The sequence below is a fragment of the Lethenteron reissneri genome, chromosome 35 (genome assembly GCF_015708825.2).
Source record: "Lethenteron reissneri isolate LAM-NWPU_2019-01 chromosome 35, ASM1570882v1, whole genome shotgun sequence".
In the NCBI taxonomy this organism is placed as follows: domain Eukaryota; kingdom Metazoa; phylum Chordata; class Hyperoartia; order Petromyzontiformes; family Petromyzontidae; genus Lethenteron; species Lethenteron reissneri.
The window spans coordinates 5,385,155-5,411,042 of record NC_083813.1 but is presented as its reverse complement, the minus strand read 5'-3'; the positions used below and the strand labels follow the sequence as shown (position 1 = coordinate 5,411,042).

Below are 25,888 nucleotides of genomic sequence, written 5' to 3'. Positions count from 1 at the left end.
GGGGGGACATGGCAATCTACGAAGCTCCTCTTCAACAGAAAATGCGACAAAGGATACTAGAGTCAGATAGATGAGAGTTAAGCAAGTCCCTTTAACATAAATAACATACATATGAATAAAGCATGGAAGTACAAATTGCACTCGTACATAAAATTCCAAGTGCAAGCTTTGACCTGGCAGCAAAACATGTACAGAAACGGGCGTTTTTGGTGTTACTATTTACAGCTAGCAAGATGCATTGTAGTCTGCGTTTTCGTCACAATGTACACAAATGCATGGGCATGGGTACGTCATCGTCGTGTGCGCATTGAAGAGTGTGTCTCAGTCGGACGTTGCGTGTTCACGTGTTTACATTACAATCAAGTAGCCCTGCATACAAACGACAGTCTGTTGGGGAAAGTGCTGTTAGAGAGCACCTATGAAGTGCCGATGTTTACACACCACACCAGGTACTCATTGAAAAGCGGAGTCAACCTAGGGGAGGACCAGGACCGGTGCAAACATTCGGCACTGTTATTGGTCGCGAGCAGGGATCGAACTCGGGTCGCCGGGCTCGGAGCACAGTGCCCTAACCACTGCGCCACCGCTCCCCACTGCATACGAACATACACGTACGTATGCAATACTGCATTGTGACGCATTTACCCAAATATGTAAGTGACGACACAAACACGTTGCGCTTCTGCAGGAAATGCTGGTGGATGTTGCATAAGCACGGAGGCTGCACCTTTGACACATGTTTGCTGCGTGTTGTGTAGTGACATATAATGGGTCACGACGGCGGCTAGCGCCATCTACCGACAGAGAGAGGAGTTGCGTGTGTAGAGTACACGATGTCATGGAAGAGGTCTCGAGGGGAGCATGGTTCTAGGGGCTGGCAGAGTAGGGGGCATTTGAGAAAGTCGTAGCCCGGTTGACTGGCAAGGGACGTGATAGGACAGGGTAAGGATGTGGACCAAAGGTGACAGAAGGGACACGTGGTGTATGGTCCAGAATCTTCTGGGAAGTTCCGGAAGGGGGCGTGGCCGAGGCCGGAGCCAGGCCACGCTGGGGGGGGGGGGGGGGCAGGGGGGGCATAAAAGGGAGGTCCCGGGGTTCCATAGGGGCTGTCCGCTGGAATGGAACCCGCCGTGCTACGTCTTCTCCTCGGTCTCCGGTCTTCGTGCTCGGCATCGTGGGTCAGGCAGTGTGCCGACGTGACCTGACCCGTTTATATAGTTACCCCGTGGTGGTTACCGGTTATGTAGTTATCCCGTTGTGGTAACTGGTTATGTAGTTACCCCGTTGTGATCGTAAAATAAACGTGTTACCTCCAGAATGTGTGTGTCTCTCAAGTGAACCCACTACAGTTGTTTGAAACTTGAATCATTTGCATTTGACACTGGTTCCATACACACCTCCGCAGTCAGCATGTCCACGTACATGCTCGTGTATACGCCATGTACACATACACGTACAGCCCTTTGTCAATCCACTGCTCGATGAAGACCTCCCCCATGCCATGCGCATCGACGGAGGGTTGCATGACCATACTTCCCCACACTGATCATGAGTGTGGACTTGGTGAATGCAGGGAATGGTGACGTGGGAGCTTAGAGTGTACAATACAACAATGGAATTTGCTGCTCTGCTCTGTACTGCCGACAGCGCGGCTCAGAAGTCTATGCCACCTGTTATGCGTAGTGCATTCGCCCATCCAAGCACTTGTCCAGGTTTAAAATTCGCTTCGGTTATCCCGGATATTTGATGAGATCGTGCACACATTCCAGGCGATTTTGATTTTGTCTTTTGCATACCCAAAATCTCTTTAGTTCTGCACGAAAACTCACTTGCACAGAATTCGTTTGTTGTCCTTCCCCCGCACCTCCGATAAGCACGGTTGGCTATGTACGGTGTGAAAGAAACACGACGTGCATATACATACAGCTCAGGTGTATGTACATCTCCGCACCCGAGCTTACCCCAAGCTCTACGTAGTCTGCACGCTACACGTGTATGTCATCATATTCATACATGGAGCTATTTTTTTTCGCATATTTACATAACAATGCAGTAACATACAAAACGCATGCAATTTCAGTAGAGATAATTTCCTCTTTGCAGTAGATGCTGGTTATTCTATAGCTTTGCACTTACAGATCAATTCACAAGGCATACAATTTTGCATGTATGGGCGTGTGTGTGTCATAGTCACGTGGTTATTCGTGCGTATGTCGCAATCATGCATGCAGATATTGTAGTACACGGTCCATGTTTTTCTCACAATGCGCTTCTGTGGCCGTCTGGAACAATCTTCCTTCCGATATTAGAAGCCACTTTAAAATCGAGATTGAAAATTCTTTTTTTTGAGAACTGCTTTTTGTGTTTAGTTTGTTGTCCTTCCCCCGCACCTCCGATTAACGCGTTTGGCTACGTACGGTGCGAAATAAGTTCAACATGCATACGTAACATATGTGTCGTGACGAACTCAGAGACACTAGGAGTAGGAGGCACTCTATTTATTAACAGCCTTCACAGCTCACAAGAGGTAACTACAGCTCCCAGTCAGGACAGCCGGCAGACTGCCTGACTGACGACGCAGAGCAGGCGAAGACTCCAGCAGCACGACGAGGGGATCCCAGCTTTCATAGGTCCTCGCTAACAGCACTTGTATGCGTGTGTATGTCTTGTGTGTCTGTGCGTGCGTCTGTGTGTGCCCTAACAGTCTGTTGAGGCTATACGAGGGATATTTATCTTCGTGTTACATATATAGAGTGTGATCGGCCAAACTCCAAACGACAGCCCCGAGTTCCCACTTGGGGCCCTCTTTTATCTTACCAACGTGGCCTCGCTCCGTCCCGGCCACGCCCCCCTTCTAGAACCTACTAGCGGGTTCCCGGGCTTCCCCCACGTGCCCCTTCCCCCACCTCTCCCCAACACCCCTCTCTCTGACTTGTCACGTGACCTTCTGACAGACAGGACTGCTGCAACTGCAGATGCCCTTCTCTGCCAGCAACCCGCGCTATGCTACGTAGTGACCCATTCCATGTCACTACACACGTATTTACAAGGTATGTGTATTGCAGTGTTCAGCATTTACTGTTTACATTGATCTCCCACGCGCCATACAGCCCGCACCTGCCAGTCATTCTCAATGGCTACGATGCATGCACGTGCAGGTTACATCACATGCGTTGTGTACAATGTGCACACGTTTGCAACACTACATCTACACGACAGGCGTTTCTGAAGAGTGCATTCTTTACTCTTTACGCTGAGTGGCCGATCACACTCTATATACAAAGATAAATATCCCTCGTATAGCCTCAACAGACTGTTGGGGCACACACACACAAGACATACACACGCATACAAAGATCCCCCATATAGCCTTATCAGACTGCAGGGGCAAGTGCTGTTAGCGAGGACCTATAAAAGCTGGCACAGCACACGAGGGGGTGGGTGGCCAACACCACTCCTGGCCGCCTTTGTATCCCCAGTGGCGATGTTTACACACCGCACCAGATACTCATTTGTGTCTGAGTCGACCTAGGGGAGGCCCAGGACAGGTTTAAATAGTTGTCACGTGAGCGAGAAGCGAACTCGGGTCGCCGGGTTTATAGCGCAGCGAGCTAACCGCCACACTACACAGAGACACACACACACACATCTACACACACACACAAACACAACAACAACAACAACCGCCATTCGCCACTAAGTGGCGGTGACGTCACCACGACGCTTGTGCCAGGCCAAGTGCACCTTGAGGCTACCACGTGAAATGTCGAACGCCCGCTGGCAGGAGGTCACGGGGCAGACCCAGCAGGTGCCACGGGTCGACTGACCGAGATGACCGAGATGACTGGCTGATGCACCACCTGTGCCCCCTACTGTGCCAACTTGCTGTGCTTTAGCCACCCGGCGCTCCGCTCGTTGTTGTGAGCGTCGCTCCTCCGCCCTCCGTTGTTGTTGGAGGGCGACTGCCTCCAACTGCCCAGTAGCGTCCTTCACGAGCCTCCTCCAATGAGGCCGATCTTGACACCGCTGGTACCAGTCATCGGCAAGTCCACTCAGCTCCACGTCCTCCTGTACCACATCACTCCATCTCTTCTCTAGCCCGTGCCGCGCCCGTCTAGCCCCCTCGATCCGGCCGAACAAAAGCTGTTTAGGCATGCGGTGGCTGGGCATGCGGGCTACATGACCCAGCCAACGCAGCCTTGCCTGCCGGAGGAGCTCACTGATGGGACTTTGCCCACTAAACTACACAAACACACACACACACATCTACACGCACGCGCACACAACGGGGCACGCTGCCACGCACGGCCCCGTGTTCAATTTCCCTGCGTGACGTCACAAGGGGGAGAGAGCCGTGTAGCTCCGCCCCCATCCCTCCCCTCCCCCTCCCTCGCTCCCGTCTCGGCGAAGCGCGCCCCGCAGCTGCAGCGTAGACAGCGCGGCCGCTCTCCAGCGCTGCAGCCGCCTCTTGCGCCGGGCTCCGCTGGTGTTGCCGTCAAGCGGCGTTATCGACTGTCGTCTTCTCTCTCATCTCTCTTCTCGCTCTTTATCTCCCTTCCTTCCAACACCAGCACCACCAGCAGCAGCAGCAGCAGCCGGATTGTTGTCCCGCTTCTTGTGAAGGCGGTGAGTAAAAAGGCAAAACCTGCACCCCGAATGGCACCCTCCTTTTGACGAGCGGTGTCCTTTTTTCACGTTCTTCTTTCTTGACTTGCTCGTTATGTATACTCCCCCCCTCCCACACCCACCCACCCACCCTCCCTCCCCTTCCTCCTCTCAATTGAGATGTTTATTTTTTGGGGGAGATGCGGTTGGTGAAGTCTTCTCTCTTACTCTTACACACTGCGTCGTTTTTTTTTAACTGCTGCTGCTGCTGCTAGAAATTGCGTGATGAACCCTGACTAGTCACTCCTGCTGCCGTGTGCGGTGTCTGCAACGTTGAAGCTCGACACGGGGGGGGGTGGGGGGGTGAGGTTGTTGACCGGTACGCGACGTTACAAACCTACCTACCCACCACCACTGCTGCCTTCGTCGTGATGCATCTGTAGCGTGATCGTGGTGTCCGTCTGTTTACTGCCTGCAAGGCACGGAGCGCTTCACATCCATTTGATCTGTAAACGCACTGCCAATGACGCAACGAGTAGCTCTGTGTGAAATCACAAACTACTGCTGTGCTGTGTGTATGTTTGGATTCGCTGTGCAGTCTCTAAAATATGAAGTGTAACGGTGCGAAATTGTTTCATGTGTGTTGGGACGCGGGTCTCGAGTGGTCGTTCAAACGCAGTCCCGACGACTGCGACTGGCTTCTTGTTAACTGTCTCGGTAATGCCGTGTAACACGCACGCACACACACACACACGCGCACTTTACTTTTGCTAGTTTAATTGAAAAAGCCCAATTAGACGCAACGGCGATTCGCGTAACCTTCTTAGCACGTTGAAAAGAAACAATTCAGATTCGATAATGTGAGCAATACATAGTGGCCAGGCTGCTACAGCATCCGTCGTTTTAGAATGTGCTCGTGTATACACACACACACAGTGCTTTATACAAGTATCTTAGGGTTTGTTTAATATTCAGTCGATGGGTAAGCTTCTGTGATTAAATGTGGATCAACTGTTCCGTCTTTAATTGTGCTCGTGTCTAATTTATCTTAGCCGTGCGCCCGCCCGCCCGCACACACACACACACGTGGTACACGTGGTACACGTGTGTGTGTGTGTACACGTGTGTGTGTTCATTTGGTATCTTAACAGGTGCTCGCTAATAGCTTTCAATCGTCCTGTGACAGTCTTTTGATGAATGGGGTAATCATCGTCGGTATCCATTTGTCATTGTCCTCATTTTCGAAATTGAATTTAGCTAACTTCCTGTTGAAAATAAAAACCCTGCTGTAGACACCCCAGTGTGTGAAGGTAACGGTCACAAAGACGTCAAAATGTCATTGTCACTACTCCACACAGCACTATTATACATCAGAGAATGCATCACTCACAGTGACGCATTGCCATAGTTGGGAGAAATTGGTCGTCTGGTTAAAACGTCAAGGCGGCTGGCCTGAATAAGCCAGACTGCACGCGAAGTGCAAATCCCGTTGTGCAGGATACCAACTACGACGACTAACTCCGTGGCAGCGCGTATGGCATGCAAGGAGGCTTCGCATCGGCACACAAGTTAGAGACACCGGCACTTGCATAGTTAAAAAATCGAGGCAAAGCGAATTGGAACGGAGCTGCAAGACGGGGGGGGGGGGGGGCAAGTGACGGGAACGTCGGGAAGGGTTTTGAGCGACAGGCACGCGTACCTTTAGAAGCATCCGTCCGACTGCGGTGCGACCTGGCATGGCATCTTAAGATTCTGCTCGTTAGGACTTGGCTCCGAGCCGACGGCAGTCGTGAAGTCTCGGCGGCGTCCCATTGCCACACATACCCCCTTAAGCATTTGTTAAAGTGCCGTATTAACATGAATACTTTATGCCTCGCCTTTGGTTTATCCCTTTATGATCAAAGCCATTAACTGCGCAGGCAATGCTTAGAAGTCTTGCCTCGCACGCCGTCAAATAAAATAATAATAATAATGATTGGAGCTGTTTTTCTGCAATCCACTCACCGCTTCAATAGTTGCTGAGGAGAACTGCTATTTTAAATTCGCCCGTGCCGTGGGGAGATCTACACGGGAATATTATCACATCATTGAGTGCTGCAGGAGTTCAATCGTTGACATAATTAAGCAGCCCTCATCATTCGATCCGCTCGTTTCTAAACAAGTGCACGAATTACACTGCTATTCTTGAGACAATATAATGCATTGTGAAATGTGAATTGCACGTGCGCGGCTTCCTGTTGTCGAGGAAGGCGCATCTTATTGCCACCTACTGTTGCCTATGCATACCCACATTGCTATTTAGTGTATTGTAGTTCCTGTCAATGTTGATAATGGATGGGCGATGCTGTTGACAAAACACGGCACTTAATTCCACCATAACCTTGCAGCTAAAGCCCCCTTCCTTCCACTGTCTGTACAACTGTGGGAACTGACGACTACCACTGCAGATTGACGAATGGCTAGACATGAATCATTTTGACACAGTGTGTGTGGGCAAACTTTTTTTGTTTTCGATTCAAGGCTACCGGGTATGGAGTAGTTCTCTACAATGCTGGGCGTCTTACACACTTTCCGAGCAGATGGACGACTGAGGTCTGCAAGTGTCTCCGGGTTTTTAAATCAATGTAAAATAAACATGCAAAAAAATAAACTGACAGAACGTAAGTTAAATGCAATTTAGTTAAGTCCCTACAATCTACTAAGTTGAGGCATTTTAAGTCGTTTATTTTAGCACCTGTTAAAAGTTTGTCTTCTTGTACCGGGAGCCCAATGATGAAAAATATTGATCGGCCCGTTTTCCGAAAAGTTATTGCCTGCCTTGTGCGCACATGCAATGCGTAATTGCTTGTTTCATTTTCTTCCGCTGACAAGAGTTCACGGTCATCCAGAGGTGATAGTCCCCACTGTCACACTCTGTGACGCTGATAGAGCTCCATGTCCATGATGCTCCCCGCCAGCCAGAGGCTTTCCATTTCTTTGACTTATTAAGGGGTCATTGTTCACAGCATCAGCTCGTCGTATATTAAGTTAACATTAATAATACATTTACACAACTTTGCCAATCCACTGATGGGTCAAGACCCCCCTCCATCTCATATAAGTCGTGGGGATTGTTATCTGAACGTGCTTCGTGTTGGTCGGTGCGGGTTTGCGAAGTGAGCTCAGGCCCAGGTTCGGTTCAGGCATCATTCGCCACTGGCACTTGCCTTGGCCAGGAATCGAACTCGGGTTGCTGTGCTTACCGCGCAGTTTGCTAACCGCTGCATCATTACTGCCCACTCTTGTGCATTGCTGAATCTTCGATAAAAGGTGACTGTGGTTATGTACTTTAAGCCTGTATCTATTGGTCAATGTTTTATTTTTATGCACAGTCTGCGTATGTACGGACCTTTATGCATAAATTATTTCATTGGCAATGATAATGGCTTGAGCAGAATGCATTTCCATTAACATGCAGTGGTGATTCCTGTGACACCTTGGCTTGTGCCAAGGTACAGAGCTAATGCTTTTTTTTCTGCCTGATTGCTCAACTCCGCACTGATTTTGTGGTCAGTGCCGCGAGTGGAACAGAGAAAGTTGTGACTGTATGTCTGAGCAGCACGCATCCTGTGCATTTTGTACAATGTCAAAGGGAGATCTAAGTCACTGGGGACAAACAAGAAGACAGGTTTTCATTTGATGCCCTTTTGCAAGCGAGTAGCAGGAGAGGCCATGCGAGCATTGAATTTTAATAGTTATTTTGAATTTGGATTTATTTCATTTGTTTAAGATATAAAAACGAATGGTATATCTGAAAATACTGCACCTTCAACAAATTAATTTCTATCACGAGGTATAATGCTGATTAGCTGGAAGACGGCGCTGTGTAGAGAAACATGAGCAGAAAAAAAAATCCTTAATGCTGCAAATGAAAAAAATGCAAGACTTGTGAATTGTGCAAGATTGCAGAGAAATGCTCTTAAGCTGGGTTAATCATGCTACATTGTTGTGTGCGCTCCTTTTCACGGGGACGGGGTGGAGGGTTGGGGGGGGCGATGTGATTTGTTAACATTATACACGAGAGGACAAATCAAAAGTTCAAAATTCCGAAGCTTGCATTTTTAAGTCGGCCGAGTCAATTTCAAAGGACATCACTGTGTCACGCTGCATCCCTAAAAGACTAGTGATATTTATTAGGTGATTCTGATAATAATCGCACGCGTGCATACGTTCGAAATATACTGTGAAAATAATGGCATGTGTTTGAAAAAGACGTATTTGCATATTTTCCTGGTGATGATAATACACCACATTCGAATTTTCTAGAATGTATTCCCATTATGTGGATATGAATGACTCGTGTTCTTTTATAATTAAATACACATGTAGAGTAATATATGCTGATATATATTTTTCATAATATGCATGCACTCATTAAAAGTGCCATTGCCAAAAAAAAAAATTCTAATATCCCCCAATTAGCATGAAATTGGCCAATGGTCAATGCTAATGATGGAGCCGCAACCTAAGACTATAATGCTTCGGAAAATCACGTCCGCCGAGGAGATGGAGCGATAAAATAAGCGCGTGTGCAGTTGCTGGGTGGATTGTCCCGTCGCAGTTTCGTGATAAGATGGTGACAGCTTGGAGAGTCTTTCCTCCACCAGTGGACTAATCGTGGATGATGATGATGCGCATGCAAGTTGCCCGTTGTCGTGAGCGAAATATCGTGAAAGTTTACTCAACGTATCATGAAAATGTGTGATGTTGTTTGCTCTGTGCTGACACTTGCACCACCAGGACCAAATAATAAATGTGCTGCCACATTTTAATAGCTGCAGTGATTCCAGTGGGAAAATGTGATATACATACACAGTTGTGGAGTTTTCTCACTTGTATTAAAATAGGTAGTTAATCGTGAATGTAACAAAAAATTGCATTTTTCTTGGTAGCAATGTAGCAAGCTAACAAATCACAGCGTGTGTTTTTGCACTCCTAACGAAATGCCATGACATAATGAATACTGTATCGAGTATACACTGTTGATCAAAGGTTTCCAATATGTTGTAATGTTAAAGGTCTGTTTTTATTGTTTATCATTTTAATAGAAGCATGGTAAGTCTATATATGTTTTATTACATCCCACTTATGCATCACTGTCGGAACAAAAAGCAGTCTGCGGCTTGTAACCCACCGCTTGTGAATATTTCCCATATGCTACTTTGTATTGAGGTAAAGAAATAGATATATGAATGTGCACACACAATACAGCAGACACCCTAGCCCTGGTTGTGTAAAATGAGTGGCTCTGATGGCAGGACAACGTAATTTTGCAGCAATGTCCTCATCTGTAGCCGCAGCACCCACACCCAAAGGGTGTGGTGTTAATGCGGTGAATGAGTTTTCAGAGAAATTGCCATTGTCTCAAATTGCTTTCATTCCTATTGCACCTAAATGAAATGTGTCTGGGGAAAATGTTTAATTTGACCTAAAGACAAAGAGAGGTTAAAATTGATGGCACTGCGTGTGTGTGTTTGCAAAGCAGTGCATGCTCTGGCTCTGGTTGTAGGAGCACATGTGGTTTGATATGAAATCCATTGCATGTTATTTTTGTTTGGTGTTTTTTTTTTCTTCCTCCATACCACTACACCTGTCACAAGTCTAAAATAATGTTCATAATTCCCAGGTATAACCCATGGCGACGTGATATGTTATTAAACCACGTTCAGAATACTGCGTCTTGCAGATCATTCAAAGTGTGGAGTTGGCAAAGAAAAATAACATTCGTGATGCAATCATCTAAATACAAAGCGACACTGTAATGTTTAAACGCTCCATGTTGCATGCCTTCTGAGCAATTTTTCGGCTGCAATTTAAGCTTGGTGGTTTTGCACAGGGTTGGGTTGCACCAGGTTTGCTCGGCTGTAGGGAGCAATGCAGAATTATTAAAATGCAAAACGTTTTTTTTAGCATAGACGGGCTATGCCTGGATGTTTGTGTTGCAATAATCAAATAATTTTTCGAACTTAGAGTTGCACGTGAATGAGGGAGACACAGATTCTTAAGTACATGTTTTAAAGATTAAAAAAAATTAAAGTCATAATCATTGCATGCTGACACATTTCTAACCACCATCGTAGTGAGGTGTATTAATAGTTATCATCCACTGCTGGACGACGGCCTCCACATATCGTGGCAGTCATGGGGGATGTTCGACCAGGGGAGGACCAGTCAGAACTATACAATTAACCACTGGCATTAAACATGATCATGAATCTAACTCAGGTGGTTGATCAGTGAGCTAATCACTGCTCAATTCTCCCTGCTCGCCTGCAAAGTCGTTACAGGTAACAATATTTGTATTACAAATGCTGTGCTTACATCAACACATTGAACTACGTGATTTCTAAATCCCAAGTGCAATAATAATTATGTTTATTGAATACGCTGATAATAATTTACAGACATTTTGTCAATCCGCCAGATGAAGGCTTTCTGAGGCCATGTCATCGGGGTTATTGGTCAGTACCAGTTGGTGATGGGAGGACGCAGGAGTGGGTAATACATCACTCACCACGAATGTTCGCCATGGACAGGAATCAAACTCATGACGGCAGGTTTGTTGCGCCATACGCTAACCCCTGTTATGCCACTCTGCTCCATAGTAAAGCATGCTTCTGTTTGATACACCAATGTCAACTGCATGCACAGTACTGCATTTTAAAATGACAAAAAAAATACAATTCTGCAACGGTTACTTTGCTCAGTATCGCACGGTTGTGATTTATTTTGGGCATAGCTTGAGTGACTTGTTATTATAGTACAGTAACACAGTAATATACTAACATCACAGGATCAAGGGAGATGGCGGTTGCTTTGGGAGGCATCTATCCAGCAGTAGACTGATCATGGATAGTGACAATGGTGAATACAGTGATAAATGACTTATTGTTTCCATGAAAAAAAAATGCATGTTTAAATGAAAACACAATATTTTGTATTTTAAGGTGGATTGTGGCATAAGGGTAGGTGAACTGTCGTCTAGTGGTCTAGACTAGACTGACTGAACAGACAGAATCTGAATATTTTATCAGACTATTTATTTGTCCTGGAGAAATCCGAAGAGCTCTGACACCATTTTCACGGATCTCCAGTCGTAGGGCATGCTCCTGGCTCTCTTTGCCTTGTAGTGGACTGTGCTATGCACCTGAGTTTGATTCCTAGCCATGGCTATATCAGTACGGAGCGATATCTGAACCAGTCCTGGGGACTGCCCCCTTCCCTAACTTGACCAGCACCACACTAACCACCACGGCGAAGTGTGGTCCACAACCCCGTGACTGACACGGCATGCGGAGGCGTTTGACCAACAGTGGACTTAACAAAGGGCTTGTCGCTTATGAAGAATAATCTGAGAAGCGAATTCTGCATGGTTGAGCCCACCTTACACACCATTACTGTCCTTTGTTAAGCATGTCCCCGAAATCACTCCTGATCCGTTGCCATCGGCTAGCATTGAAGGCTGCGATTATGACTAAAGATGATGGTGTCTTACCTATCGTTGGCCCTGAAAAGGCAGACATTGAACATCATGAGAGGCTGTCAACATAGTTACCAATAGTGGCAGCAGTGTAACATTTGAAAGCTTATCGCGAATTAGACCATGGCAACTCTAAAAAGAAAAATGCATGACCACCCACAGTTAATGCAATTTGCTTGAGGCATTGAAGACGGTCCCATTGAAAGAAGAATTGGTATACCATATTGGGCTTTTACCGAGCTTTTAGCGTAAACAGAACAGCTTCATAAGAAGAGGCTATATTAAGGGCAGTGTATAAGTCATGATATTCAATGTGTGCTGAGCAGGTTTTGGCGTATTTCCTGGTATTACATCACTGCTGATGGACAGAATGCGTCGTGCAAATTCGTAAATATGCTGGCGTTTGTGGACCCACTGTGCTTTTTTTTCGTCTTGCATAGCAGGTGTTCAGCTGTAGAAGTTGCCAGCCTCGAACATGCAATAATTTGTACGTTCCATTGGCATTAATCTCACATATTGTGATCCGTTAATTTTCATGCACAATCCAATTAGAAAATGCGTATTACTGCACAGTAACAACCTGAAGGTACTCAGAAAGAATTTAAGATGTTTAACTATTGGATTTCGTATATTTAAGCATTATTTTGGATTGCATTTTTTCGAAGATAATTTAGAAGTTGTAATAATTTCATCTGTCTTGGTGCTCACAGAAGTGATATCAGCTGATGTCAAGTGGCATCACTTTTGGTAGGAAAAGCACACACGTGATGCCAAGTTCGTTTGTTCGTGGCATCACTTCCTGCAATGTCATATTGCCAGATCAATTGAAACATTTGTACGGATCATCTGACATTTTTGCGATTTAGAAAAAAGTCAGGAATACTATCGTAGCTCGGGACCTTGTTTCAGATAAGACAATCCATGGATAAGAATTGTCTTCCAAATAGCCACACAGTAAAAATTACTTTAATCTGCAACTTATCTGCAATAACGGTGGATGCTAGTATGGCAAAGTGTGCTCGGATCAGCGTAGAGTGCTGTATCTGGAACAATGATGTGAAGAAATGCAACACTGTCCAACACCAGCACAACCCCTATCCACCAATATGTTCATTTTAATCATCCATCATTTTAATAATCATCATCATCATCATGCTGCTGCTGCAACTGCTGTAATTGGTACTGGCCTTCCAAGGTCTCCTACTGTACCTGCACCACGTGGCCACAGCAATTGTCTCGATCTCACACTTGGTTGCTGGCTTCTCCTCGTGCTGCTCCGGTGCTAAGTGTCCCAGTTTTCACGGAACATTCCCGGTTTTATAACTTTTTTCTCGGTGTCACACTGAATATGCAATCATTGGGTATTTGACCCCTTTTATAATCTTCTCATGTTCATTACATTGCATTGTTCAGGTATCCTTCGATTTACGGAAGGGATGCGTTCTTTAAAAAACGCGCGTAAAATTGTATTTAGTAAATCAGAATGACTTTTCCCATTAATTTAATTGAAAAAATGAGGGATGTGTTCCAACTCTACTCCTAACCTAAAAATATACACCTATATGACGTTTCACAATGCAAAAAGAATGAACATAAATATAAAAAAAGATAGAATAATAATGTATTGCAAACAAACAATTATGAACCTTTTCTGGGAACTCACCAAAACATTTGCATTTTGGAATGACTGTAAATGTGATGTGGAGGCATTACTGTTGCACTGCAGGGACACCGTCACACTGTTGCAGATGGATGATGCAGCCTCCCAGGTGCTTCTTGTTTGATCTCATGGTGGCGTGTCACGTGATATTTAGTTCATGTGGAAATTCGATTTCGTTCATCGAAAAGTGTCCATAATTTGCCAATTGCGTGAACGCGAAATATCTGTAAACCGAACGTTTGTAAATCGAGGGGTACCTGTACTGTATTGGGAAAGGGTTGATCTACCTAAGTGGTGTAAGGTGGGAGAAGGGTGGCAGACAATTAGACGGGGATTCATACTCTTAGTTCTTTCGGTAAAGTCACGTAGGTAAAAAATGAAATTCAAATTAATAAAAATAAAACAATAAAATCACGACGTTTCGGAGGCAACACAAGTCTCCGTCATCAGGTGGGACCGTCACAGCCAGATTAGCTGCATCACTTGATGGCTGTGACGGTCCCACCTGATGACAGAGACTTGTGTTGCCTCCGAAACGTCGTGATTTTATTGTTTTATTTTTATTAATTTTTATTTCATTTTTTACCTACGTGACTTTACCGAAAGAACTAAGAGTATGAATCCTTGCAGTCACGAAAGCTTCAAATCTAGAATTAGGCGGGGGCCTATGAGTCGTGGCGGGGGCAAATGTTAGAAAGAGCAAGGCCACTGTTTGGGGCAGGGCTAGTGATTGGGTGGGAGTGACTGTGTAAAACTAGGCGGGCTGAGAGAGGTTGGAGCCACCAACTCACTACGGCATCCCGGTTGAGTCTCCAGGAAATCCCCCCCCCCCCACCCCTCTTCTGGCAAACTGTCTCTTTTGGCAGTGACTGGCAAACAATCGGTGGAAACAATCAATGCCCATGTCACCATCGTCATCATCCATCATTGATGGTGGCGAAAATAGTGGCAACGGCTAGAGCAGTGGCGAGGTCAACAATGATGACCGCCATCTTCTTCCATCAACATTATAGAATGGGCAGTCACTGACTTACAAATGGGTTAACGTTCCTGAGACCCATTCGTAAGTTGAACAGTTTGTAAGTCAGAACACAAAAGTGTGTTTAATTTGCACGTACGGTCGGTGGTATAGAATGTGTTGCGGTTCAACAAAAATGGGAAGCATTGTTAAACTCGTAAATAAGAATAAATATTGTACATTTGCCAAACCGAAATATTTCCGTGGTTCGGTTCGCAAGTGCGAGTTAAAGTTCGCAAGTAGGATCGTTAAACAGGAATATCTTGTGGAAGTTATTTCGTAAGAGGGGATTGTTCGTAAGTTGGCCGTTCGTAAGTCGGGGACTGCCTCTAATCCATCATCAGTTGATCACGGATAATACAATTAATTTATTGCCATCTGCCTTTCTATTTTACATAAATATAGATATTATGTTAACACCCACGTTCAGCTCCTCCCATACTCTTCCTATTGTCGGCAACATTGTGGATAAATGGAAGGCCAATTCATGGATGACTGGAATATTGTTTTATTAGTGGCCAATGATAATGTGGCAGACAATATAACTTTTACTCTATTGTGCATTATTCCTCCTTTTCACAATTATTATTTTCTGTATAGTATTACATACAGTAGTTATGACTACAAATGCAAATTACATATGAATCTGACGCATGATCTGTACCAGTGGAAAGTGCAGTAATACCACACATTGTTTCATTCGTATCATAATTTACAATTCAGTTCATAAATATATGTAACAAAACCACCTGACAGACAGAGTTTTAACATTCTACACAGCCCAATATACTATACCTTATGCATTATGTACCCTACCTTGTTGGAATATTTATGGTAATGTGTTTTAAAAATCGTGTTTTACAATGCAGTAGCTTTCATAAATTCATAGAGCTTGAGATGTTTTTTGTTACGGAACTTTCAAGACTTCTACGATTTTCAAAAACAATTTGGCAAACTGTCATCGCCAAAAGTGCGGGCACAAATATCATTTTGTTGAGCATGACCTTCGATCTTATGAGATGAGTCGCCACGAAGCGTTTTGACAATAACACGCAAAAAATAAATATCTGACAAGACCTAATTTTAGGCCTGTAATAAAGGCCTCATGTTTATGAACCGTGCGACTTTATAGCACTCTAATAGGATAAGTGCATTGATATTGCCGGTGACAATTCAGATTTTAATTAATAAGTGTTGGTTAGCATGTACATTTGATTTCTAGCTCTCGAAATGCTTTTATATACATTGCCCCCACAATCTGCATGACGCCATTTTGTTCCCTGTCCAAAATCATCCCGCTGCTTTATGTGGTTAGTGGCAATTTCCTAACACTGTCCGATCTCACCATTGTGCTTATTAATTCTACAATGGGGGGGTGAGTTTTGTTTCACCGTTATTGGGCACTTAATATCCAGCTAGCACTAAGATAGTGGTGATCAGGGTGGCCCCAGGGCCGCTGTGGTAGTTTGTAAAAGAGGCATGTGATTTGCATTTGTTCAGTAGAGTATTAAAGTGCTGTCAAAATATATCACAGCTGCAACAACTAAGATGTTGTTTTTGTTTACCTACTTATTTAGAATTTGGAGACTGTGGTAATCAACCGTGAAGATGGCAGTGGTTTAGCACTCTGCACAATGGTCTGATGTTCCCTATTATGACAATAGATTGGGACAGGAGTGACACTCAGGGGGCCATTGCTGTACTGATTTATCCAAAAATGCACATATACCTGGACAGTGTTGGTATGCTTGTGCCATTAATGTAAATGCATGTGAAGCTATTCTCACTCCAAAGAAACCTGCAGTTTATTTCAATGGAGCAGTCCGTTAAAATAATTAAATTGATGCGTTAATGGCATGCACAGATTATGTATTTTCTGCAAAAACCAACAGCTACAGAAATATTACTGTCATAAGAATGTCCTATTTGTGGCCCTTTAAATGGTCTACTGTTTTTAAATCATTGCCAATTGGAAATGCCCAAGCGTATGCGTGAGACAATTTTTCATTCCTTTCCGTATACATTTGTTCCTTATCTCTAAATTATGTTTTTATTCGACTGCTCGTTAATGCCCAACAATTGCATTCTCGATACAAGTACTCTTATTGAGCCTCTCCGTGCACTTGGTATTTGTTTTTATCGTGAATAAATAAACAAGCTGCGTCCTCTGTTGTTGCTGGCCATGGAAACAAGCAATTACAGGAGCGCTGGCTTCCGAGATGTGTGTGTGTGTGTACTTTTTTCCGTGGTCAACTTTAATGAGCAATTGCGAGGTAAGTTTTCGAAGGGATAAAGGTTGTTTTCATCGAGTCAGCGAGGGCACTGCCATCGAGATTCCGAAAAACAAACGCTGCTCTTGGGGTCGCGGAGTCATTTTGGAAGAGACAGGAGTGAGCGCAAGTGGCCAAATTAAGGTTCCCCCCCCCCATTGGTTATTATCAACCGAAATTCTGACATCAAGTAATAAGTCTACAGTGAGCAAGGAAGCTTAGGCTCACATCTAAGTGCAGCTGCTGCCCGTTCTGCCAGGCACCGATTTTATCCAACGGTAAATATATCTGTTGAAGCTGCCGCGTCTTGCGCGACTCATTTCTTTTCATGAAGGAGTGGGATGACTGCAGTAAACGGCGGCACTGTTATGGGCCTTTGCCAGCCCAGGCATGACCCCTTTGGGAATGGCAAGCCACCTGCTTCAAAAGTCCCCCCATTTACTGCGCAAGTAACTGGAACCTGATTTGTGGTAAATATCATCTTGGTACCCTGGCTTTTGTCTACGGAAGGGGTCATTAGCCCAAAATGGCATTTCTTTAGCGACAAATGCTGTGCCGAGTTGACAAATGATGCAATTAAGATGCCGCTCTTGCATTTTTAATGTACTGCCAGAACTGTTTATTATAATTTCATGTATATACTCAACACGCAAGGGATATATAATGTTTTTGTGTTCGACTATACTGTAGTAGTTACAATATTTTTATATAATTTGTGGCGCATATGCATTGTGTACCGTGGCGTAAGAGGTGTAATGGTCACATTTTGGGGAATGCATGCACAATAATTTAGTTTGCAGTGTTAAACCTCCTATGTCACAGTCTGAAAAAGAAAATGTGGGTAGCAGTTGCGTAAATGATCATGAATTGCGATACAAACACGTTTTTGGAAAAATGACAATTAATTTTACAACAGTTGTGGTTTTAAGTCAAGAATTATCCACGCAAGTGTTTTACAATATTTGGTAAAAATCTTAATGATCTTTATACCCTCACATGTTTTATTAAACAGGCACTTAAGATTCCTAAAGTTGCTCATAAATACTGTACACTGCAGTATATACAATCAGAAGCATTTAATGTTTAATGTTTGTCTATGACTCTATCGATCCGCACGCTTCGTGGGAGAATGTGCATTCTATATTCATTCCGGAACTCTCTTCCACAAAAAAAACACTACTTGTGCTGTACTGTGTGCCTGAAATAGGTAATGCTATGCGATACATATAAATCTATCGGGACTCTTAAAATGTATTCTTGGCTCTGACCTTACACTTGCTCTTTTGTATCATTCCAAAAAGATACACATGCATACAGATGTGACTTTTTAGTCACTAGCACCATGATTATCCAACTGTTTGTGTTGCTGCGGAAAATGTAAATGTGATATTTGCAGCATCTTGTCCCGCAGTACGTCGATTTTACTTCGAGGCTCTGCGTGATTTTGATGGACATTTCGTTTGATTTTTACTGCATTTTATTTCTATTTTAATTCACAATTGTCAGGCCCTTTTCTCAATCCACTGACGGATGAGGGCCTTTCCATGCTGTCACACATTGGGCGGGTTGTTTAGCCATGCATTACTTCACTCTGCTGGACAGTGTGAGCTGGTGAAGATGAGGAAGGGAGAGAGGGAGGGGGGTATGGGGGGGGGTGCAGGACCAGTTCAGATATCATGTGTTTTTACCGGTGTTAACCGTGGACACAAGGAATCAAACTCAGATACTCAGGTTCGTAACTCAACGTGCAAATCGCTTCGCCACCTCTCCACACTTTTGTTTTACTGCAGCATCTAGTACAGTGTTACACTACATGCAGCCCTCATATCTGAAACTCCTAATATCTGCAGGCTTGGGCTGATTCATCGTTATTATCATTGCCTTTGGATCGGTATTTCTAAGGCGTCACAGTATGGCACTAAATTGTGCACGCAAACCACATACAAGCCATGAACTGACAGGCGCTAAATTAAGTCTATTACCAGTGATAATTCATTAATAATAGAGGTGATGATGAGGATGATGGTGGTGGCTATGATGTCAATCATAGATGCTGCTGCTGCTGATGATGATGAAGATTATCGTTTTCCCCATTACTACTCGAGCGCTGCCACTACTGACGTTGCTGACGATGGCCAAGGTGGTCGATGTTTGTGCCATCGTTGTTGCCAGTTGCTGCTGCTGCTGCGGTGGCTTGTTATGACGGGCGACACCCAAAAAATTGGGTGACCACGTCAGAGATGAACAGTCCCACGGTGCTGTACCCACATGATAGGATGCGATACGACAAACCTCATGGTACAGCAGAGTACACCAAAACATCTGAGGATGTTGGTAATAGTACACCGGGCGGTTTGCCCCATTACTGGTAATGGGGCATGTTTTACTAATCCATAGGTGTCTTGGATTGTGTTGTGTAGCTCGTTATTGGGTTGTACCACGTGTTATTCTGCGTGCTGTCGAATGTTTTGGCATCATGCTCAACTATTCATTTTCCTGAAGGAGCTCGCAGATCGTTGAGCGAAATTGTTGAAAATCTTGCCAAACAAGACACGGTACCCACTCTAAAACACATCGGAGAGCTACGGGCATGCCTTCACAAAAAAAAAAACTCTGATGAAAACAAACATTGTTAAAGATCAGGCTCTGGGCCCATAATCTGGTTATGTTTGCTTCGGGCATGTGACTCACAATTGGAGGGCTTGCAAATTCAAATCCTAGTCTAGGTTGACTCAGTTCTATCATCCCACAAGGTTGTCCTGTGGATACATCTCCCCCACAATTGGAACGTGGAACTTCTACCGCTGGTTCTGCACTGTGCACCATTCAAATATAATTTTTACTCCGTAAATCATTTTTTTAAATAGTTTAAAATTTGGTTTCAGTTGTTTTTGAAGAGTGGTGCGGGATTTGGGTTGTTATGATACTCAGTGGACGACGATTACAAATGATGTCAGATGTTCTTTGAAAGGCTTTCAATTAGCCGTGAACGTCACACTTTAGTTAGCAAAAAGAGTCACTCGAAAATTACAGGAATCATGTGCGAATGGAAGAGATGAGACCCCGGAGTAAATTGAGATCTCTCAAGTCTTGCACATTTGGTGTCGTCTCTCTCTTGCCGTTGACACTCGGGCATTGGGCGTTCCTCGCCCTGTCGCGATAACGGTGGTTAATCTCATGCACGGTAATGAGCACTTCTTGAATTGCAACAAAGGTAATGATTTCAAGTGCCAGGATAAAAATATATACTCGTAATCATCTTCATCATCATCATCATCACCCGTGATCTCTACACTACTGGGTGAAAGTCTCCCCAAGCCATCGGCATCTTTTGAAGGATCTTATGGCGCAACTTTATCTGGCCACAGCACGAAAATTGATCTCATGCCCCATTTCCATCCCTGCATGTTTTTTTTAAACAGGTCTTCGTCTGTCTGTTTCTCAGCGCAATTCCAAGCATGCGCCTCTCTCCGTGACTCTTTTGCACATTTTACCGTCCAGCTTGTCATGTGGTCATGTTTCTGATCCATTTGTCGTAAGCAGGTACATTTTACTGATTAAAATATAATTCTTCTTGGTTCTTTCGGTAAAGCCACGTAGAAGGGAAATAACTAAATAATACAACATAATAAAATATTTATTACGTTTGATTTATTATGTTTAATTTTTATTATTTTATTATTTCCCTTTTACGTGACTTTACCGAAAGAACCTAGAAGATGAATCCCTGCAGTCAGGAAAGCTTTAAATCGAAAAATAAAATATAATTGTTTAGGAACATTGGTTTATTCTAGATTTGAAGTTTTCGTGACTGCAAGGATCCGTACACTTTGGTTCTTTCAGTAAAGTCACGTAGGTGAAAACGAAAATAATAATACAATTTAAAATTAACATTAAAATAACTCAATTTGTATTTTCACCTACGTGACTTTACCGAAAGAACCAAAGTGTATGAACATTGGTTTGTTCTTTTCTACGATTAAGCTCTGTTTTTTTCAAAACCCCTCCGACCTGTTCTCATCTGCCTCTTTATTTCCTAATTTTGATACTGGTCCACCTTCAGTAACTGCCCAGATGTGAATACGCAAATGCGTTTTCTCTGATGTGTTATCGTCAGTGGTTAGCAGACTTGTAGCATATGACTTTGCTGTTTTGCTCTTTTTAAATCCTTTATATTAAGTTCGCTTGCTTGCTTAGGACCGTGCAAATCTTATGGTCGTTTTTTAACCCACTTCTCGTGATCCAATCGAGCTGACATTTTGCACACAGACTCGATGTGCGTGACAATGCATTTTCGTGAATTTTTTTTTCCAAAATTGTACACTGTTGGGGAAAATAAATAAATATGTAATTACCAATTATTTAATGCTGCCAGACAATCATCTGACCCATAGGTGGCAGCCATCTCAAGCCAGAGGACGAGAGGACTCTAGCCGCCCCGATGCCACGCATATAAAGGATTTATAGTGAAAAACTTAGTTTTTACGGGTTAATTTTTTTATCTTGAGCGCCCACTTTACAGCTGTCATTATCAAGTTATTTAATTGTTTCCTGTTGTTATTTTGCATTGTTTGTTATGATGACTGTGTTATCAAAGGATTAAAATAACGTATTAGAAGGGAGGAGTCAAACAAAGGCACTTGCTTGTGCTCATTTAATTCCATAGCGACATGAACAGACTTATTAAATCCTTAATATTAAGTTCACTTGCTTGCTTGCTTGTGCGCTTACGACCGTGCAAATCTTTCGGTCGTTTTTTAACCCACTTCCTGTGATCCAATCGAGCTGACATTTTTCACACAGACTCGTTGTGCGTGACAATTTATTTTCGTGAAAAACATTTTTCCAAAATTTTACACTTTTTAGGAAAAAATTAATTATATTTAATTACCAATTGTTTAATGGTTGCAGGCAATCGTCTGACCCATAGGTGGCAGCCATCTCAAGCCAGAGGACGAGAGGACTCTAGCCGCCACGCATATAAAGGATTTATAGTGAAAAACTTTGTTTTTACGGGTTAATTTTTTTTAAATCTAGATTGGACAAAATTCAAGCATAAAGGACTGACACATTATTAACCACCTGAAGACACCACCACCTGAAGACACCTCATACGGCCCACACCTTACACAGCCCACAAATGTGTAAATAGCATCGGCCCCATCCTACTGATTGTGACTGATCAATTGTTTTACTCAAAAGAAACCACAAACGCAGCCACTGTGCCCCCACACTGCCCATCCACCGCATGTGCCCCCTCCCCATCCCCACCATCCTTCACGGATCACATCTGTTCAATTAACCCTCACAGACTTCCAGTATCACGCCCACCACAGTCCAGTCGGGCACAATTCACCTTTGCCAGCTTAAGAGCTTTAGTCAGATGGCTTAGTTGGTGAGCGTGCCATATGGTAAGTTCTGTAACAACCCTGGGTTACCACCCGTCCTGATTATCCCAGGATATTTGAAGTCCCAGGATTCATTAGTCGCATAACAATCATCCGTAATAGAGTTTTTTTGGATTAGATCGCGTAAATATATAAATGTGTTGTTAAAACCCGCCACCACCCGACACAGTGACGAATTGGCATGTTGAATGTGGTGGGTTTTAACGACACGTTAATATATTTACGCGATCAAACCCCCCAAAAAAACCTCTATTATGGATGATATTGGTCGCGAAAGCCTACGTGTTAAACTGATAATAATCATCATACACCACTCAAGATAATGCAATTTACATTTAGATCTCCCCCGTTCTGGTATTGTGAGATATTTGGCTTCTTCCCGTGACATGTCCCAGTGTTTTGTACCGCAGAGGTTGGCGACCCCAGCACAACGAAGCGTGTGCAGTGCTTTCGTTATGGGCGCATGTTGAGTCTTGCTTTATTCGCGGTGCAACAACAACTGCTGCACGTCACTTGCAGTAGGAGGCCTTTGCTATTCGCAGTACAGTATTGTCCTGTGCAATTTTCAAATCACATCTTGCACACCCTGCTATCGCTGCTATTATTTATGGCGTTATGTCATGCATTACTGTACATTATATTAACCCCGTGAGCAGTACATAGAGCTCTCAGAGTGTATGATGGGGTATAGGAGCAACCTGTTTTTGATTCAGATCCTCACAAATAAATGCATTGTCCACATTTAAAAATAACAATTTAAGAAACTTGTGCTGCGGTGGTATTCTGTAATACCGTTCCTGGGTCCACTTAAAATACCCATCCATGCGGGAGTTTGGGACAGCTTGCCATGCAGCAGTGGTGTGTGTTTTTTTATTTTAACAGGGTGTTTTGATATTTAAAGTGGTACATTGTACAATTGTTGCACTACACTGACCTTGCATTAATGCTCAGAGAGCTGCTATTCCGAATGGAGACGTAATAGCTCAAATAAGCACCCACAACATTTTTTAAAATCAACGTTTTTGGGTTAGATCGCGTTATTTATAAATGTGTCGTAACCCTCCACCACCCGACAGGGCCAATCAGCAAAAAAAGTGTCACGTTGACAAAAGACAAATAGTTCACTGCTTTAGCCCACCGGTGTGTTGAAGCGTGAAACCACAACATTTACAATTTTTTTTTTAATGTGACACTTTTTTTGCTGATTGGCCGTGTCGGGTGGTGGAGGGTTACGACACATTTAAAAATAACGCGATCTAACCAAAAAACGTTGATTATGAATAAAAAAATGTAAAGTTGAAATTCTCTTCTCTTTATTGTGTCAATACAACAAAAATCCCCCCCGCCCCTCTCCAAAATGTTACGAACGGGTCTGTTGCAGCGAACACTTTTTTTTAAATACATAAATATCACAAAAATGAACAAAGTACAGCGATACAATACATGTTAAGCTTCACAGCTGCCCTTCAACTCGGAGTGCTTATTCTGTGCGTTTCCCAGACGCCAGTACACCAGGGCCGCTCTTGCCCTGTGTAAATATTGTATCGCTGATTGTCACTCCACAGCTATACATTTACTCAATCCAGCCTCGGCATGTATTTCTTTCAAATGTGCCCCCCCCCCCACCCCGATCTATATCGATCTATATGTCACAGTACAAACAATACGTGGGACGTGAAGAAAAAAAGATAGGCCACACCAAACAAAAAAAATCAAACGCCTCCTCCCCCCCCCCGCCTCTCAACAATATTTAAAAATGCTCCGACAGGCGTGTGATTCCATTGGAATGTTAACCCCACCTTATTTAAGGTTTAATGTCGAAAATTGCCGTCGCTTAATGTGCGTGGCTCCTGTCCGCCGTGCCTGCTCGCAACCACCCCCGTTGCTCGTTAGGTGTAACAGAAGTGAATGGCATCTCCTATCTCACGAGCAATCCCTCCCCCCCTCCTCCTCCTCCTTCCCGCACGCAACAACCTACCTTGTCAGTGATGGTTCAACAGAAGCCATTTGATATCCGCAACAGGGTGGCAGGTGGCTGGGTGGGGCGGCTGGCTGCCTTGCCTCCATGCAACTTGAGAGCCTTTAAGCAGCAAAGCAAGGAACCAACATGCAAGACGATCACAGATGTGTGTGTGTGTGGTGGGGGGGGGGAGGGACCTGTGCTGTCGATACGTGAACTCACTTCCAAAATCGAGTTTGGGGGGTAGGTAGGGAAGGAGGGAGGGAAACGCGTTGTCAGCAATGGTGTGCCCGTGCATTCCAATCGAGGAATTGATGGCAATTTCACACACATGCTTATAAATAGCTTCACATCTCCGTTTCAAGTTCTTTGAGTTCATTAAAAAGCAAAGAGTTGCTGTGTCTCGGTTGTGTGAGGTGTGGTGGGGGTTAGTTGGTATTTAGGGGTTTTCTTCGTAAGTGTGATCGATTATCACGTACAATTATACATGTATATTCATCCGTATACCAACGTTCACAAACCCACACCGATCAACACGATAAAATAAGGTAAAAAAAGAGTCCCATTGCCGACGCAGAATTGTGAGGGCGATTCATCCAGCGGTGGACAGCCAAATGGCTGTGTTTTTTGTAAATGTATTTAATATACTGTAATGGGTTTAAACAACGCGTGCCAATTGTCTTTGATTGTTTTAAAACAATTATCATCGATTATCGACAACAATTATCGTTGATTAACATCCATATTGATAATTATGCAAATAATTCATAATGGCACTTCCCTTAACGCATTAATTGGGCACATCCACACACTCGAGTTACTGGTGTAAGGTATGGGAAAGTCAAAGCTATAATATACACTATAACGTGAAGCTATAATGAAATTCCCATGGGTGTAAATGAAAGTCTTGACTTATCGAGACCTGTAAATACTCTGACCACAATGGCTTTGTAAAATTAATAGGGGAAGAAAGAAATCCCACTCGTTTTCGTCACGGGTTTTTTTTAAGGCGGTTTGTACTTCTTAAGCCTTTTCAGTAAAAAAGAAAAAGCTGCAATTTGAAACCATGACTAAAGTTGTTAAACCAAGCGCACCTATTCATTGGTGATAAAAGTGCGTACACGAGAGGAATGACATTACGCTACGCTGGTTAGTGGCACCATTCCATTGCATCAGTGGCCCGGGTGCTATTTCTTGCCCGTACAGATCAGTAGCATGTGAAATATGTACGTGGCGCAGGCCTCTATAAAATCAATAACATTTTCGCCGTATGAACAATTAACCCATTAGCCTCTGATCAAGCCACCCGGTATGTGCCCACGTCTCGTCACATCTCCAAAGCTAAGTGGAGTCGAGCCTGTGCAGTGCATGGATGGGTGATAAATGCGAAGAGAGCAAATGCCGGAGGATGCAGTAGGGGGTTACGTTATCAGCAGATAGAATTGCAG

At 43.9% G+C, this 25,888-nt stretch overlaps 1 protein-coding gene across 4 annotated transcripts in view; it reads left to right on the top strand.

Annotated features, from left to right (window-relative positions):
• Positions 1 to 4,445: 4,445 nt before the first annotated feature.
• Positions 4,446 to 25,888, top strand: part of LOC133350842 (RNA-binding Raly-like protein) — a 142,435-nt gene continuing 120,992 nt past the window's right edge. For all 4 annotated transcript variants that reach the window (XM_061565620.1, XM_061565621.1, XM_061565618.1 and 1 more), the window contains exon 1: positions 4,446 to 4,626. The gene's annotated coding sequence lies outside the window, so the exon portion shown is untranslated. The remainder of the gene's footprint in view (positions 4,627 to 25,888) is intronic.